Raw genomic sequence first — 17,595 nt, 5'->3', positions numbered from 1 at the left:
GGCAATGAGAATAAACCCAGGCAGAGGTAGCAGCTGAATGAAAAAATACATTAGAAGCAGTATTTTTTTCTCATTATGATGTTAGGCCCTAATTTCATGCAAATATTCTAATTGTGACATCAAGGTCAAGTTCTGTCAAGCTTCACTTCAAAGTACTGGCCAAGCAATCAGTATTGTCACCTGATACTACTGTACAACACTGGTCTTTACTCCTATGATACTTCTGCTGTCTAAAAAGATTATGTATCTAGCTTATTCAGTGCTATTATGTATAGAGAGGTATTATGAGGTTTTTTAACTTTACAGGCCTTTTTGTGTATGTGATGCCTTGCCACAAATTAGAACTGTTTTTCACAGAAAAATAGGTTTTCCACAAAGATTTTTTTTTTCCACAAAGAATTTTTGCTTTCTCTAAGAAAAGGTTACTTCTGGAAAAAAATCCAAGCCTGAAAATGGATTTTTTTTTTTTTTCAGTTTCACATCCACAGATCCATAAATACATGTGGCAGAAAGACTTTGCAGCTAAATAATGCCAACCTGGGATGCTATTTCATTCCTCCTTCATAGGCCAACTTTCCCAGCCACTGTGAAATGTACATCTCCTTGCCTTGAAAGGCATCTCCTTGCACCATTAAATAACTGTCAGTGCACTGTTGAAATATCTGTCTACATACACATATATATAAAACCCCACAGTCTATTATTGCCTTGTAAATATTACTAAAGAAGAAAAGAAAGAAGCATGTCTACCAATCCCTGTTTACAAAAAAAAATTAAAATGGGGGGGGGGTTAGCCTTATCCATGTGGAGACAGTGACAGGAAATGGAAGAAGAAACTTTGTCTTCACACAAACTGTGCAATGAATATGAAAACTCTAGAAATTTAAAGAAATGATTGCATTTATTTTCCTGGTGGATGATATGTTTTTGCTTCAGGAATTACATCTCATTGGTAAATCTGAGAGCAGATGAGTTTGACTTAGTCTACTGTCAGTTCAATGACTTTAGTAATACTTTAAAGGTTTTAATGTGACTGCACTGAACTGCACAGACTTTAATAGTAGCTTTCGAAAGCAGTGATGAGTTTGGTCTCAAGCTTGAGCTGTCACTTAAGACTGGAGTTCTTGTAAACAAGTTTAGCAGATGTCTGTGTAATCACTTCATTCATGTAATCCACTCTACAGAAGTACTTGTTTCTCCTCAGGAAGACTGAAAACAGATTATTTGTTTCTGTGTAGGCATGCAGTCGTGTAGTACTCGCCCATGGAAGATCACTGCATTTGACACAGCATTTGAAACACAAATGGTATAATCTTGGCAATAACAAGATAGTAGGAAGTTTATGATATAAATTGTGTTTCTAAAATTAATGATATACTTCCTTTCTTCCACACGCTTTAGTAAAGACATTTGGCAGTTCATGGTATTCGTACTCATTTAATTACTTACAACTTCAGTAGCCTTGTCTTCATCAGCTGAGATCAGAGTGAAATTAACATTTATAACAAGTGTTTTCTGATTAGTTTTGTATTTATACCAAAAGTACTTTTAACTGTGGCAGTCAGTGGTCTGGAGAAAAAAGAGAGAAATAAACAATTAAAAGTGATAAGAACAACCTAATGTTGCAGCGATTCTAAGATCTTAATGTGCTGCATATTTATCTGCTTTGGTACTACACATCCCTCCAAGAAGAAAGTATGAACATAATGTAATAAATCAGGATATTAGAGGGCTTAACTTCTCTGCGTGGCATTGCTATCATACCATAGCCTAGGCCTTTTTTTTTTTTTTTTTTTTTTTTGCTTCTCTATGCCTGCTTTTGAATTGCATGCACTGTGCAGTGGTACATTCCTACGTCCAAGTGCATTGCTTAAGAAAGAAGCTCCTTGAACTTTGATTTTCCATACAAAATCTACATAGTAGGTGAGATAGTAGTCATAGTTCACCTTTTAGTATGCTGCCTCTTTATTTCATTGCTTTAATCCACCATGCTGTCAGTGTGGTGGGAGCCACAAGGGGCACCTGGGCTGGCGGGGCAGGGGCTTCTCCAGCCAGGGTCCATCCCACTCCCGCCTCAGCAAGGGAGCAGGATCAGGCCCAGCGAGGATACCCAAGGTCAGATATGGTCCATTCAACACCAAGCAAGCCCAAAGTGGTGCGGCAGGGCTGAGGCCAGGCTGGGATGTCAGCCTGTGGGGCAGGGTCCAGATCAACAGGGCCCATGGCTGGGCACAGACAGGGCTGTGATACGGTTAGAGGTGTAGCTCTGGTGGGGGCCAAATGGCAGAGGCTCAGCCCTGGCTGAGGCTTCCCCTGTGCTGCTGAGCACGGCTGATGGGGAGGGCCCCATCCCAGCTCCCCGCAGGAAGGCGACAGCCTGTGGCTGCGCTGGCTCTGAGCGGGCCCTGAGCCCTGGCAGCCAAACCTCCAGCAGCGGGCATGTTCTCAGGGCCCTGAGGCCTGCAGTGCTGCTGGTGGTGCTTTGAAGGCGTGTTGCAATCCAGGTGCCGTTGAAAATTCATACACTTGTCCTCATGCTCTTCTGAATGAACAAATCCCCTCATCTGAATTTATTACAGGCACTTAACACAAAGGTACAGACCAAGAGAACTGTTATGAAGTACGTAAGTACAAAAATTATTTGTCAGTATTGGGAGTATCCTTCTCAGCAACAGTTAAGTACTCAGGTACAGTTTAGTCTCTGGATGCATTAACCCAAGTGGATTTGTATGCAGTAGTCTGTGACCTTATCCTCAGTCTAGTATAGTATACATATAGTCTAGTCTATACATTAAGCTTAATTCTGGCTTCAGCAAAACTGTAATGAAAGAGATGAAGTTATTCACAGTTACTGTGGAAGTTGAATCAGCTCTTCCCCTGCAAGGGCTTTGCAGTGTCCTGTTCAGCTATGGCTGTCCAAATACCAGCGTGCCTGACAGCACAAAGCTCTTGCTTACAGAAGGCCTCTTGGTATTTGGCAGACTGCTGTGCTGCTTTGTAGGACAACAGGAGAAAAAAGGACTTTCTGAGTTTTAGAAAAAGTGTATGGAGAAGCAGGGGGTTGGGCGTTCAAGCATCCACAGTGTGTTGGAAGAGAAAGAGCAGAAGCGGTTTAAAATGAGGTAATGCAGCAGCAGAAGCTGATCGCTACTGACTGGGAACAGCTGAAAGAGTGGATCATATTCTCTAAAAAGGATGTGTCTTTTGCTAATCAAATGTATTAAAAGTTAACAGGAGCAGTAAATACTATAGAAAATCAGAATAAGTCTTGGAAAAGTGTCACACAGAGATATGGGCCTTGGGGAAGTCCATTGACAAAAATCTAAGTGTTTTACTGACTGTATCTTTCACTCAATAATCGTCAGAGCCCCCTGTTATTTTCCACTGGAAATAAAAGGTAAAGGCTGTAATTCTGCTGCTGCTATGATAATTGAAGTAGAGAAATATCAAAGAAGTCAACATAGTTGAAGTGGTGTGACCAATCAAATCTAGAATCTGCCATATAATTTATACAAACTGCTTGCTTTATTGGTAGTGCTAATCTTAATTGACCATTGCTTACAAACATATAGTGTGAATTTTTAATGTTCCTTATTTTCCAAACAAAGTATTTTATGTGCTAGCTTGGATTTTCAACTTGCTTCAGATAAAAATAGCTCGGGTCTCTGTAAACTTGTCTTGGAGTATTTGTCTTCACGCCACTTTCCAGTGCTGTGAATGCCCGTTTGCGATATTTTTCCTTATTATCTACCTACCTTATTTGTCTTCAGCTCCTTACATGTGCTGGTCTGTTCATCAGCACTAGGGCAGAAGTTTAGGCGGCAAGAGACAGTTACTCTAAGGTGCACAGGAGAATGGAAAGAATTGTCTCAACAGCTACTTTGATAGTACGGTACTCTGGGAATAATGTGTCCTTGAGAGGTGGAAGCAAGCAGTTAACGAAGGCCTCCAAAAATGGTTGGTTCGTCTGCTGCCTTGACTGCAGGAGGCATATTGCCCCTTCAGGAGCACCACCATCTCACTTGAGAATCTACATCAACAGGACACTGCTTATGCAGCTGGACTGCCAGGAAAGTTGCTAAAAAGTTAAGAGAAGAGCTATGTGCAGGAACAACACGCTGGCTGTGCATTTGCAGCATTCTGTGACCCAGGTCACCTCCAAATGCAAATCATAATTTTACTGTTTCACTAGAGGAGAGAGAGAGAGGACAGTCAGAGAACGATGTTAACGTGCCTCTGCTTCAGGTTCTATATACAGCCTTAGCCGCCCAATTGCGGCCGTTGTGCTCGAAGCAATAGTAGAGTAATTGCCTGGAGGTGAGTTGGAAAGGCAGCAATTTAGTATGATGAGAGGCGAGATGAATTTCCTATGTTAAAAAAACTTTTTCATCTGATAAAGTACTTCCACGAGATCTGAAACAAAAAACATATTTTGCCAATGAAGTGCTGGATGTACTACTGGAAGATGTTTGTAATGGTTGATCCCATCTTATCCCAAGGGATTGACACTATTTATAATTAGTTATATTTATAATAACTATATATATATAATAATTATATAATATATATAATGAAGTGAGGAAGCTCTCCTTCCTCACTTCACAGAAGCTATACGTTTAATAGCGGGTAAAGAAAAATCCAACAACAGATTGTCTTGGAAATTAAAAGATAGAGCTTTTTTTTTTTTTTTGGGGGGGGGGGTGGGGGCAGCATGGGGGGGAGGAATTGTACGAAACCAAAATCTGCTTCATTAAAACACCTGCAAGTTTTTAGCAATTTCACAGACTGTTTTGGCAGCCTGAGAGCTGTATAATGCAGGATGTTGAAGTAGATTCACATCCACAAAGATGCGCTAGCAGGGTCCGTACCTGCCACAACAACACTACTGGGCTTTGCAGATGCAAAGCATGAGACCCCCAGCACCGCAACAGCTGCAGTAAGGGAAAATGATGCCATGGGGGCTCTGGGAGGCACTGCCAGCACAGCCTGGGTGGAAAGGTGCAGATAGCAAGCCCCTAGTGTTGCTATGGCTGAGGTACCAAGGCATTGCCCAGCACAGCCATCTCATGTCTTTCCTCACATACAGACATTACTGGGTAATAGAGCATTTGGGGCAGGACAGGATGCGGCCATGGCACTCTCTGACCTCTCCTGCCACTTAGTGCCAGTGGCCTCCAGCAAATGTGATATAGCTGGAAAGGATTCCTCAGAAAAAGATTTAAGACAGAGAAGACTTCATACTGTTTCCTTCAGTACTTTCTGAGGGTCATGTCCTATCTGATTCTGAGTTAGCAGTGTTGTCTTGCCAACATCTAGTTAATCAATGGAAAACTATTATTTATGAAAAATGTATTTAAGAAAACTTTATTTAAGAAGAAAATTACAATTGGTTGGATAAATCAGTCTCCCTCCCTTTTTGACTTTGGCTTGTATCCTACAGCTTCCGGAATATATAAGGCTCAGGTGCCTCTGAAATAGTTTCTTGTTTATCCTATTCCAATTTGCACTGCATTTGAATCTGTCTAATCTGCGTTCCACATAAGTACTTTATGACAGTGCTCTGGGAAAAAGGGGGTCCTTCAAAGTAGAGAACAAGAAAAAGAAACTTGTCTGCAAATTTCAGTGATGAGGCTATGTTGTTACCTCAACCTCTGCTGTAATGTGAAAAAGTGAACTTTTCACTGAAGGTGGCTGTATGCTGCAGGGAAAGTCAGGGTACTACCATACATGTGGACAATAAATTTGTATCTATAACAGTTGGAATAGACAGCGCTGTTTGTTTTCCATGTTTACACATTTTTCACTCTCCTAGACCCTTGTCAGACATAATGAAGTGAATCATGCATGCACACAAAAATCACACTTAAAGTACTACTACTTTTTTAATTTGCGTGGGTTTGTTTTGGGGATTTTTATTTTTTTGGTCCTTTAGTCTCACTCACAAATCTAACTAAAAATGAAAGAAAAATTTCTACAAGGCAAGCAAGCACTTGAAAATAGGGGAGTTGTTTTTTGGTTTTTTTTTTCTGTTGTTGTTCTCAGAATATGCTCTCACAACCTTCATTTTTTTAAAAAATCTTCATTCTGATGCCTAAAAGAAGAAAAAGTGTCTTGACAGTGCTCTTTTGGGGCTTAACTTCTCTCTCACTTTCTGTCAGTTGCTTTCATGTACAAGTCTTGGATTCCTCCTTAAAGCAAGGGAGAAAATCTCATTACACAAAGTATAAAAGAGATACAGGGGTCTGGTTATGATAGTTTCAGCAGTTTTCATTTTTACTGCAATGTTTTTATTATTATTATTAATTCAGTCAAGGCTAGTGCTTTGAGCCAGAATTTGCAAGGTGTGTTGTGACTGATGTAAGACTATGAAAGCTTCTGACTAGTGCTGAGTTTATTCTGCTCTTAAGAAGGCAAGGACTCTCATTCATTCCCTGTGAAGAGCACAGCCCCTTCAGCTCTTGGAAACTGTCATCCTTTTCACCTCACAATGAGGACAGCATGACAGTGGCAGAGAAGCCACTGCAACCGTGTTTCAGTCTCTAACCAGTAGGGACCACTGCAGTATTCAGAAGTCCATGAATCTCCTCATCTTGTCAGTCCTGCTGTCTGAAACAGACATTTCTCTTGGCTTCTGTTACAGCCCTTGGGGCCATACCCTGTAAAAGGCTGAATACTTTTAATTGCCTCTGAATTAACTCAGCAGCTCTTGGGAGGTATCCCTGGCTTGCCAATTCCTTTTCATCATCGCTTACTCTTTTTCCATGAGCGATAAATATTACTAGGTGATACTAGCTTTTACTCATGGAATCCAGTCCCTGTATATACTGTATTTGGTCTGGCTGAGATGGAGTTAATTTTCCCCACAGCAGCCCTCACAGCACTGTGCTGTGTATTAGTAGCTGGAACGGTGTTGGTAACACACCAGTGTTCTGGCTGCTGCTGAGCAGTGCTCACACAGCATCAAGGCTGTCTCTCCAACATTCCCCCCTCACCAGCAGGCTGGGGGTGGGCAAGATCTTGGAAGGGGACACAGCCAGGACAGCTGACCCAAACTGGCCAAAGGGATATTCCATACCATATTATGTCAGTTCAGCAATAAAAGCTAAGAGGAAGCAGGGGGGTGTTCATTATTTACAATGTTTGTCTTCCGGAGCAACTGCTATGCGTACTGAAGCTCTGCTTCCTAGCAAGTGGCTGGACATCGCCTGCTGATTGGAAGTAGAGAATAAATCTTGTGTTTTCCTTCGCTTCTGCGTGCAGCCTTTGCTCTTGCTTTATTAAACTGCCTTTATCTTGACCCATGAGGTTTGGTTTGGGTTTTTTTTCCATCTTAATTTCTCCCCTCCTGCGCTGCTGAGAAGGGGAGTAGTAGAGTGGCTTGGTGGCACCTGGCATCTAGCCAAGGTCAACCCACCACAGTCCTTCTTGGTGCCCAATGTGGGACATGAGACAATGGCAGTTTTGTATTAAGTGTGCTATAGCTATAGTAGTTATTAAGTGGCAAGCTCCTGTGCAAGTCACAGCTTGTTCGCTGCACTGCTTACCTCTATTTTGCTGAGCTTAGGAACATGTTAATGAAAATAATGGCTATGTGCTTTGCCCTGGCATTGATAGCCATGCTGTGCTGGGGGAGCTATCTTGTGGATAAGACAAGGGAATACATCTCCCTCTTCCAACCCGGGATTAATGTGGATAGTTTTATTATGCAGGCTCCCGAGATCTTTATTCACCCTCATGTGAGCTGTTTAATACTACTAATTAATATTGTTTTGCATATGATGGGTTTTGTGGAATCTGGTCTCATCCTGGTGTAAGACAAGACAACTTTTGGGTGAGGTGATACTGAAATGTGCCCTGAGGCAGCTGGTAATTGTTCCAGTAGTGAAAAAGAAACAGTAGGCAAGAACAATGGGTCCATGTCATCAACTAGTAAGGAAGGAGGAAGAGGAAAGGTTTGATCAAGAAGCTGGTCCTTTGACAAAGAAACTGGAGGAAGAAGTGAGAGAATTCAGACAGGAAGTAGAAACTACCCAGTCCCTGACCTCATCAGAACTTCAAGACTTGTGAAACGATTACAGCTGCCAATCAGGGGAGCGGATTGCTGCCTGGTTGCTCCAGTGCTGCGATAATGGGACTGACAGAAATTGGAAGGTAAGGAAGCCCAACAGCTGGGATACCTTGCTATAAAACAGGGAATTGAGAGAGGAATTGGAAAAGAGGAGCAATTCGCAGTCTCTGGAGACGACTCCTCTCAAGTGTGAGGGCAAGATATCTATTCAAGATCTTGTGAACTCCACAGGAAAGTGGACTACTGCACATAAAGGCCTCCAATGCATGAGAGAATTAGTGGTGCTGGAAGTAACCTACAGTGATCTACATGATGATGAGGTCTCCAAAGATCCAGAGGATGTCCTGTGCACATGGGCCATGTGGAGGAAGGTAATTCAAGGTGCCCCAGTGTCATATTCTAACAGCTTGGCAGCAATGTATTGTCCGGATATAGATACACCAAGTGTGAAGAGAGTGTCATCTTGGCTCCAAAACTTTGAAGAAAATCTCTGTACCTCCTCATCCTTATAGGCTGTCAGGGGTCCCCCAAGAAATCAGTCCTTTCCTGCCCCAGTCAGAGGGAAAGGGAGCCCCAGGCACATGCCACATGGCACACTCTGGTTCTTCCTGCATGACCAGAAGAAGGACATGAGGAAGTGGGATGGTAAACCCACCTTTAAGCTGGAAGACTGTTTACGTGAACTGAGAAGGAAGACTGCTGTTAAGAAGCGATCACCCAAGAAGGATTTCAGCATAGTTGCTATAGAGACACAAAAAGGCAATTGGCGATCTCCCAGACGTAGAAGAACTCAGATCACCTCCCTTGATCCTGGTGAGGGGACTTCTGGCCTGGCACTGCAAGGGTCAGACAGTGAATACTCTGACAAGGAACAGGAATAGAGGATCCCTGCCTTTGGCCAGGAGGAGGAAAGGGATGACTGGGTATACTGGACTGTGTGGATTTGGTGTCGTGGCACACACGATGACCCACAAAAGTACAAGGCTTTCAGAGACACTGGTGCACAATGTGTGCTGCTGCCATCAGGGTATAGGGGTACAGAACCTATCTGGATCTCTGGAGTGCCAGGGGGGTGCCAAGAATTGTCTGTACTGGAGGCTGAGGTGATCTTAACAGGGGACTAGTTGGAAAAGCACCCCATTGTGACTGGTCCAGAGACCCCTAGTATCCATGGCATAGACTACCCAGGGCAGCTGAGCCAAACTGGCCAAAGGGATATTCCATGTGATAATGGCATCAGCTCAGCAATAAAAGCTAAGAGAAAGCTTTCATTCATTGTTTACAATGTTTGTCTTCTAGAGCAACTGCTATGGGTACTGAAGCCCTGCTTCCTGGGAATTGTCTGAACATCGCCTTCTGATAAGTAGAGACTAATTTTGTTTTTTCCTTTGCTTCTGCATGCAGCCTTTGCTTTTGCTTTATTAAACTGCCTTTATCTTGACCTATGCGGTTTATTCCATCTTATTTGTCCTGCCCCCCTGTCCTGCTGAGGAGGGGAGTGGTAGAGCAGCTTTGTGGCACCTAGCAACAAACCAAGGTCAACCCACCACACATACTGTTAATATAAAGGTGCAAACTCTGTATCCTGCAATGAATGGTCTTGAGCCTTTGAGTTCCCTGAGCTTTTCTGTGTTTAGACTGTTATGGGAAGAGTATTGTAATTAAAATTGTGTGCATAACCTATGATGAATAATTTATTGTACAAATTCCTCTATTTTGCCTCTTAGGAATATCTCAAATTGACTTCTGTTTGTTTTTTGAGAGTAGTTCATTGTCCAAGGAAGTTTCTATCTTTCATGATTAATAGTCAATGCTACCTTTTATCTGCTTCTGCTTTGACTGTTGCTTAGTCTTGATTGGCCAAACAAGTCACATTGGGGTTTACCTTTCTGTTAGAATGAAGAAACAAGTTTTTTGACATAAATGTTTTATAATGCTGTTGCAAAGTTGTTTAGAAAAATCATTAATGCTTTTTACTTAGGTTGTGACTGAGGTATTCCTTTCCTTAAAGAAGCCCTAAACTACTAAAGGCACAGGATGTAGCTGGCGGGATGGGCTGCGTTTACCAAAACACAGGTCTTGGTACCTAACTGTGATCTTGGCTATTCTGGTTGTTTAAAGTGCCATTCATGCAAACACACACATACACAAATATAAATTAGGAAAAAATAGGTTTCAAGTCCAGATGGTATTAAATTGTTGCTCACTTTGTTGTCTAATCCTGTATTAGTCACCTGGTAAGTCTGTTGCCCTTACAGTGATCTTACCCCACTTTCTTTGAAATCAGGTTCTTAAGTGATAAAACCAGTATACAACTGCTATCTGCAACAGAAGTATATGAGTTCATACAAACAGTATACTGACAGGGGTAGGCAATTTATATGATCAACCTCGTTAAATTAGAAAATTATTACCCTTAAGAGGATTATCCTGAATAAATGTAGCAATATTTGGGGGCAGTTGCCTTAAAAGACATCACCAAATTCGTTATATAAAGTAATAGCACACTGCACACAGCACTATGACTGCACCTTTCTCTTAGCACACCTGGAATAACGTAGCTGTCCTCAGCTCCTGATTTGCCATTGTATATTAGAGTACAATTAGATCCACAACTTTAACAATAGTTGGATAAAGTAGCATAGTTTAGTTGAAATCAAAGGATTTTCTCAGTTAGCTATTCTGCTTATAGCACTGTCTTGAATTGTTGGGATGCCTTTTTTCCTTTTCTCACATTTTCTGCTTTGCATTATGTGTGGTTCATATATAAAGAAGACCCAGTATCTTCACAACTGAAGAATCCAATCATCTACCTTGCAGACAAAAGACTAGAGATGAGCCTAGGGGTGGCATGCCGGAGTTGCGGGTGAAATCGATAGCCCAGCTCAAGTGCATCTACACTAATGCACGCAGCATGGGCAGCAAACAGGAGGAGCTGGAAGCCATTGTGCAGCGGGACAGCTATGATGTAGTTGCCATCACAGAAACATGGTGGGATGATTCTCATGCTTGGAGTGCTGCAATGGATGGCTATAAGCTCTTCCAAAGGGATAGGCAAGGAAGGAGAGGTGGTGGGGTGGCTCTGTATGTTAGGGAGGGTTTTGATTGTATAGAGCTCAACGACTGTGAAGACCAAGTCGAGTGCTTATGGGTAAGGATGAGGGGAAAGACCGACAAGGCAGATACCCTGCTGGGAGTCTGTTACAGACCACCCAATCAGGATAAAGAGGCAGATGAAACATTCTATAAACGACTGGCAGAAGTCTCACAATCGCTAGCCCTTGTTCTTGTGGGGGACTTTAACTTACTGGACATCTGCTGGAAGTATAACACAGCAGAGAGGAAACAGTCTAGGAGGTTCCTGGAGTGTTTGGAGGATAATTTCCTGACACAGCTGGTAAGTGAGCCTACCAGGGGAGGTGCCCCGCTTGACCTGCTGTTTACAAACAGAGAAGGACTGGTGGGAGATGTGGTGGTCGGAGGCTGTCTTGGGCTTAGCGACTATGACATGAAAGAATTCTCAATTCTGAGCGAAGTAAGGAGCGGGGTCAGCAAAACTGCTACCATGGACTTCCGGAGGGCAGACTTTGGCCTGTTCAGGTCACTGGTTGAGAGAGTCCCTTGGGACACAGTCCTGAAAGACAAAGGGGTCCAGGAAGGCTGGACAGTCTTGAAGAAGAAAATCTTACAGGAGCAGGAGCAGGCGGTCCCCAGACACCGTAAGAAGAGCTGGCGGGGAAGGTGACCGGCCTGGCTGAACAGGGAGATTTTGCTGGGACTCCGGGAAAAGAGGAGAATTATCACCTCTGGAAGAAGGGGCAGGCAACTCACAAAGAGTACAAGGATCTCCTTAGGTCAAGCAGGGACAAAATTAGAAAGGCAAAAGCCCAGCTAGAGCTCAGTCTGGCCACAGTCGTAAAGGATAATAAAAAATGTTTCTACAAATATATTAACAACAAAAAGAGAGGCAAGGAGAATCTCCATCCCTTATTGGATGTGGCAGGGAACATTGTCTCCAAGGACGAGGACAAGGCTGAGGTACTTAATGCCTTCTTTGCCTCAGTCTTTAAGAGCCAGACCAGGTATCCACAGGGTATTCAGCCCCCTGAACTGGAAGATGGGGATGGAGAGCACAATAAACTCATAATCCAGCAGGAAATAGTTGAGGACCTGTTAAGCCACCTGGACACTCACAAGTCTATGAGGCCTGATGGGATCCACCCAAGATCACTGAGGGAGCTGGCAGAGGAGCTTGCCAAGCCGCTCTCCATCATTAATCAGCAGTCCTCGTTAAACAGGGGAGGTCCCAGAAGACTGGAGGCTTGCCAATGTGACACCCATCTAAAGGAAGGACCAGAAGAAGGATCTGGGGAACTAAGGCCTGTCAGCCTGACGTCTGTGCTGGGGAAGATGATGGAGTGGTTCATCTTGAGAGTGCTTACAGGGCATGTGCAGGACAACCGAGGGATCAGGCCCAGCCAGCATGGGTTCATGAAAGGTAGGTTCTGCTTGACCAACCTGATCTCCTTCTGTGACCCAGTGACCCGCCTAGTGGATGAGGGAAAGACTGTGGATGTTGTCTACCTGGACTTTATTAAAGCCTTTGACAGCGTCTCCCACAGCATTCTCCTGGAGAAACTGGTGGCTCGTGGCTTAGACAGGTTTACTCTTCGCTGGGTGAGGAACTGGCTGGATGGCTGAGCCCAGAGAGTCGTGGTGAATGGTGTTAAATCCAGTTGGCGGCTGGTCACAAGTGTTCTTGGTTCTGGGGCTGGTCTTGTTCAGTATCTTTACTGATGATCTAGATGAGGGGATTGAGTTCTCCCTCAGTAAGTTTGCAGATGACACCAAGTTGTGTGGGAGTGTTGATCTGCTCAAGGGCAGGAAGGCTCTGCAGAGGGATCTGGACAGGCTGGATCGATGGGCAGAGGTCAACTGTATGAGGTTTAACAAGGCCAAGTGCCAGGTCCTGCACTTATGTCACAACAACCCCCATGCAATGCTACAGTCTTGGGGAGGATTGGCTGGAGAGCTGCCAGGTGGAAAAGGACCTGGGGGTGCTGGTTGACAGCCGGCTAAATATGAGCCGGCAGTGTGCCCAGGTGGCCAAGAAGGCCAACAGCATCCTGGCCTGTATCAGGAATAGTGTGGCCAGCAGGAGTAGGGAAGTGATCGTGCCCCTGTACTCGGCACTGGTGAGGCCGCACCTTGAATCCTGTGTTCAGTTTTGGGCCCCTCACTACAAGAAGGACGTTGAGGCGCTGGAGCATGTCAAAAGAAGGGCAGCGAAGCTGGTGAGGGCTCTGGAGAACAAGTCTTATGAGAAGCCGCTGAGAGAACTGGGGCTGTTCAGCCTGGAGAAGAGGAGGCTGAGGGGAGACCTTATCGCGCTCTATAGCTCTCTGAAAGGGGGTTGTGGCGACGTGGGTGTTGGTCTCTTCTCCCAAGTAACTACAATAGGACGAGAGGCAATGGCCTCAAGTTGCACCAGGGGAGGTTTAGATTGGATATTAGGAAAAAATTCTTCACTGAGAGGGTGGTCAAGCATTGGAACAGGCTGCCCAGGGAAGTGGTGGAGTCACCATCTCTGGAAGTATTCAAAAAAAACGTGTGGATGTGGCTCTTTGGGACATGGTTTAGTGGGCATGGTGGTGTTTGATTAATGGTTGGACTTGATGATCTTGAAGGTCCTTTCCAATCTTAATGATTCTGTGATTCTATGAAAACTACTGCATGATATCTATTAATTTTCTATAAAGAAATAATCCAAAAAGAGTCTGGAAATATCTTCCAAATTCCTTTAAAAAACAATTATCTTCCCTCCCCTCATCATAGCTAGAGTCTACTATGTTGTTATGGTAATTTAATACGTTTTGTCAGAGAAAAGTGCTCCAAACCACTATGGCAACGTATGAGCATCTGAAGGTATGCTTTTTGTTTCATTTTCTGGTCCTGTTGTTGTTATTCAAGTTTAACTTTCACGCGAATTCTCAGCATGATCCTAAGAAATGTATTTAGAGGGAGTGGAAGGTCTGAAAATAGTTTTGAGTTGAGAGCAGAGACTCTGTAAAGAAACTGCCTAAGTGGTAAACATTCTTATCTGTAGTATGTTTTAATTTCTATGGATGGGTATGTCTCTTCCTCCTTCTTACTGCCTTGGAAACTTAGAAAACCTCTGTTTTCGTATTGTTTTGAGTAATATGTGATAAGACGGAGGAAAATGATGAAAACACGGGAGAATTATAAGTGCAGACTGGAGCAGATGTTTCAGATACGGCAAATGTTATTTTATGATCATTATATCTTCATTTTGTGCTTTTTGAGATGATGAGACCCGAAATGTCAGAAAACCAGGGTTTTTTTCTGTTTTTTATGTAGGATTTTTATTGCTACAATTAAATTGATGAATTTGATACTATCTTTCATGTCTGTCATTTTTGCAAGTATACAAAGATGTTTAAAATCACACTATAGATGAATGTTTTATGGTAAATGTGTTTTACATTTTAAAAACGCATGTTGCTTATGATCACTTTCTGATCTTCACACATGAGTTCATTCCCCACATACAAATAACTTAATAAGGTTTTCATGGGAGCATTGTGCTACCATGTGGACCAGCCACTCATTGAAAGCTGATACTGCTAGATCCAAAGCAGTGGTTAAGGATATTTTCCTGAAGCACCTTGAAGCATGAAGGCTGTATCTAAATTGGTCCTGGAGATTGTTCTAAAGGGCACCCTGTGGGGAATTTTTTATGGACAGGAAGTTAGTGGGGCCTGTCCCCATGCTAATGTGGAGGCAATATAGATTTGTAGTTTATGAGTTCTCAGAAAAGTTTCTAGGTGCTGTAGAGGCCACACTGAACACTTACTGTAGCATTTATGTCAGTCAGCAGATAAGACTTTGTAGTAAGTTTATTTTACTATAGTGCACAGCAATCATGCAGCAAAATGGTTCAGTTGGATGGTATCAGTTTAGATTATTGCTAGGAAAAAAGAAAATATTAGCTATACTTACAAAAGCCTAGACTTTCATCAGTGATCTCTCACTAAGCACACATTCAAACTTCCAAGTCAACATGGGAGAGAAACTAGGCTGCTTTTATCTTCTGGACATTAGTAGATGTGCCCAGTACTCAGATGCCTACTCTGCTATAGGAACTTGAAGCCGTTCTGAAGCAGGTTTGGGAGCTCTCCTCTATTATAAATATTTGAGCCTCAACCCATCAGTCATCCCTAAGTTATCTGAATTCAGCTGAGTCAAGGGAGAAAAAGACAAAAAAAATTCCTGCTCCTTCTAGTCATGCACATGGAAGACACAAGTCAGTGATGAATGGACAGAAGTGTGTCTGTCTGTCTTCCCAGAGTAACAGCGCAGTGATGTTGAATATACAGGGTTCTGAGACAGGGAGTTTGACATAGTGGTTCAAAAACAGTGACATGGAGATACTACCTTAACTTCAATGTTTTAGGTATTTTAATTTCCTTGCATTGTAAAATACATAATAGCAACAGAATTTTTATGCTCTGCAGTCGTTGGGGATGCAGATTTGTCTGCAGTATACCCTATGTGTGAGACAAACGCCCTATCATCCTCCTCATACACAGACCAGGTTCGTTTTATGGGAAGGACACGTATGCACAGTTGCCTGTAGTTTTTCACTACTCTCAAAAGGGAGGCTGCTTAATGAGTGCTTTGCAGAAGCCGGCAATGGATGCAGTGATTTAGGTAGTGTTTGCCAAATCACTAGATGGAATTCAGCCAAGCATTTTGGCTCCAACCATATTGCAGAGTAGACAAAGATATAATTAGAGGCAGATGTTGGAAAGGAACAAGAGTTGCAAACTGTCTATGGCATATCTGGTGACAAGGCTGTGTCTTCTGCTCCTGTACAGTAACCATGCTATCCCAGAATGACACACTCTGAACCGTGCTGATGTGTGCTAACCAGCTGGAATGAAAATCCAGAAACATCCTTGCTCAGACCAGTCTTTCTATCCCAGTATTTTCTCACTAAGAGTGGCCACAAACAGATGCGAATGGACAAATAAAAAGGAAAATATATTAACATTTCCCCCCACACACTCATGATTTCCCAGCTTCTTTTCAGAGATGAGTGTGTCCTGAGCTTGGTGAGATTTCTTTGACTGCTTTTTAAAGGCCTTCTCTTTCAAATACTTGTCCAATTTCCCTTTAAACTTGTATGAACTTGTGGCATCAGGTCCACTATCACGGTGAAAAACCCTAGTTTATTTTGCCACTGGCTCCTAACAGCTTTATTTACTGGCCCATCATTCTCATGTTGGAAGAACTGCTGAACAATTGAGCAAAGTCTCCATGGCACCTTTCCCTCACACTTATGATTATTAGACCTCACAGCTTAGCCTCTTGTCAAGTGAGTGAGTCTTAACCCATACTGCCAGTCTTGCAAACAGAGGCTTTTCACACAATTGTCTTTGTTGCCTTTCTCCAAACATCTTCCAGCTCCATTTACAGGTTTGGTGTTTTGGGTTCTTTTTAGTTTGGTTGGTTTGGGTTTTTTGTGTGGTGTTTTTTTTGTTTTGTTTTTGTTGGTTTTGGTGTTTCTGGGTTTTTTTGGTTTTTTTTTTCTTTTTTAATGAGGGGACCAGAGTTCACTTTGACATGTGGGCAAACTTTTTTATTTATTCTGTAGCAAAATTCCTGGTCATGTCTAGCATTGGAATCACTTTTTGACCTATGCTGAGGATTGAGCTGCCTTTTCCACAGAGCGGGCTACCATAACCCAAGGTTTTGCTCCTGAGAGTGGTCAAACATTGGAACAGGCTGCCCAGGGACGTGGTGAAGTCACCATCACTGGAAGTATTCAGAGAACATGTGGACATGGCTCTTCGGGACATGGTAGTGGGCATGGTGGTATTGGGTTGATGGCTGGACTTGATGATCTTGAAGGTATTTTCCAACCATAACGATTCTGTGAATGTAATTGGGTACACGGCACTGTGCTCGTAAGCAGAGGCGAGGCCTGCACCGGCTGCCTGGGGCTGGGGGCTGCCTTTTCCCTCGGGCAGGGGAGGTGACGAACAGCCTGGCTGCGCACGGAACGGGTAGGCAGTTAATCGCTCATGTTCGCCCAGGTTTTTCCTCGGACAGCCGAGGACTCGCTGCCTGTTCAGAAGCAAGGCGCCACTTGAGCAGGCCTTGCCGCCCGCTCGCACGGGGCCGCGCCAGGGGTCCACCCTTGCCCAGGCGCCCCAGTTGCAAAATGTCCGCCAACGCTGCCGCCGGCACGCTCCATGGGGGCGGCGATTGGCTGTTCTCCGCGCAGGCTCTGCTGCCACCGGTTGCTAGGCCGGCTGGATCACCTTAGCAACCGCTGTGGCGGGGGGGGGGCCGGGGCCGGGGCCGGCAGGGTTTCGGTTAGGGAGCGCCTCTGGAGAGGGGCGCAGGAGGCCGCGGGCGCTGGAGCATCGCGGGAGGCGGCGGCGGGAGGGGTGCCGGTGGCTTCGGCCGCGGGAGGAGGTGGGCGCCTCCAGGCTGCCCAG

The sequence above is a fragment of the Phaethon aethereus genome (assembly GCF_964289735.1).
Source record: "Phaethon aethereus genome assembly, chromosome: 2".
In the NCBI taxonomy this organism is placed as follows: Eukaryota; Metazoa; Chordata; class Aves; order Phaethontiformes; family Phaethontidae; genus Phaethon; species Phaethon aethereus.
This window is presented reverse-complemented; position numbering follows the sequence as displayed.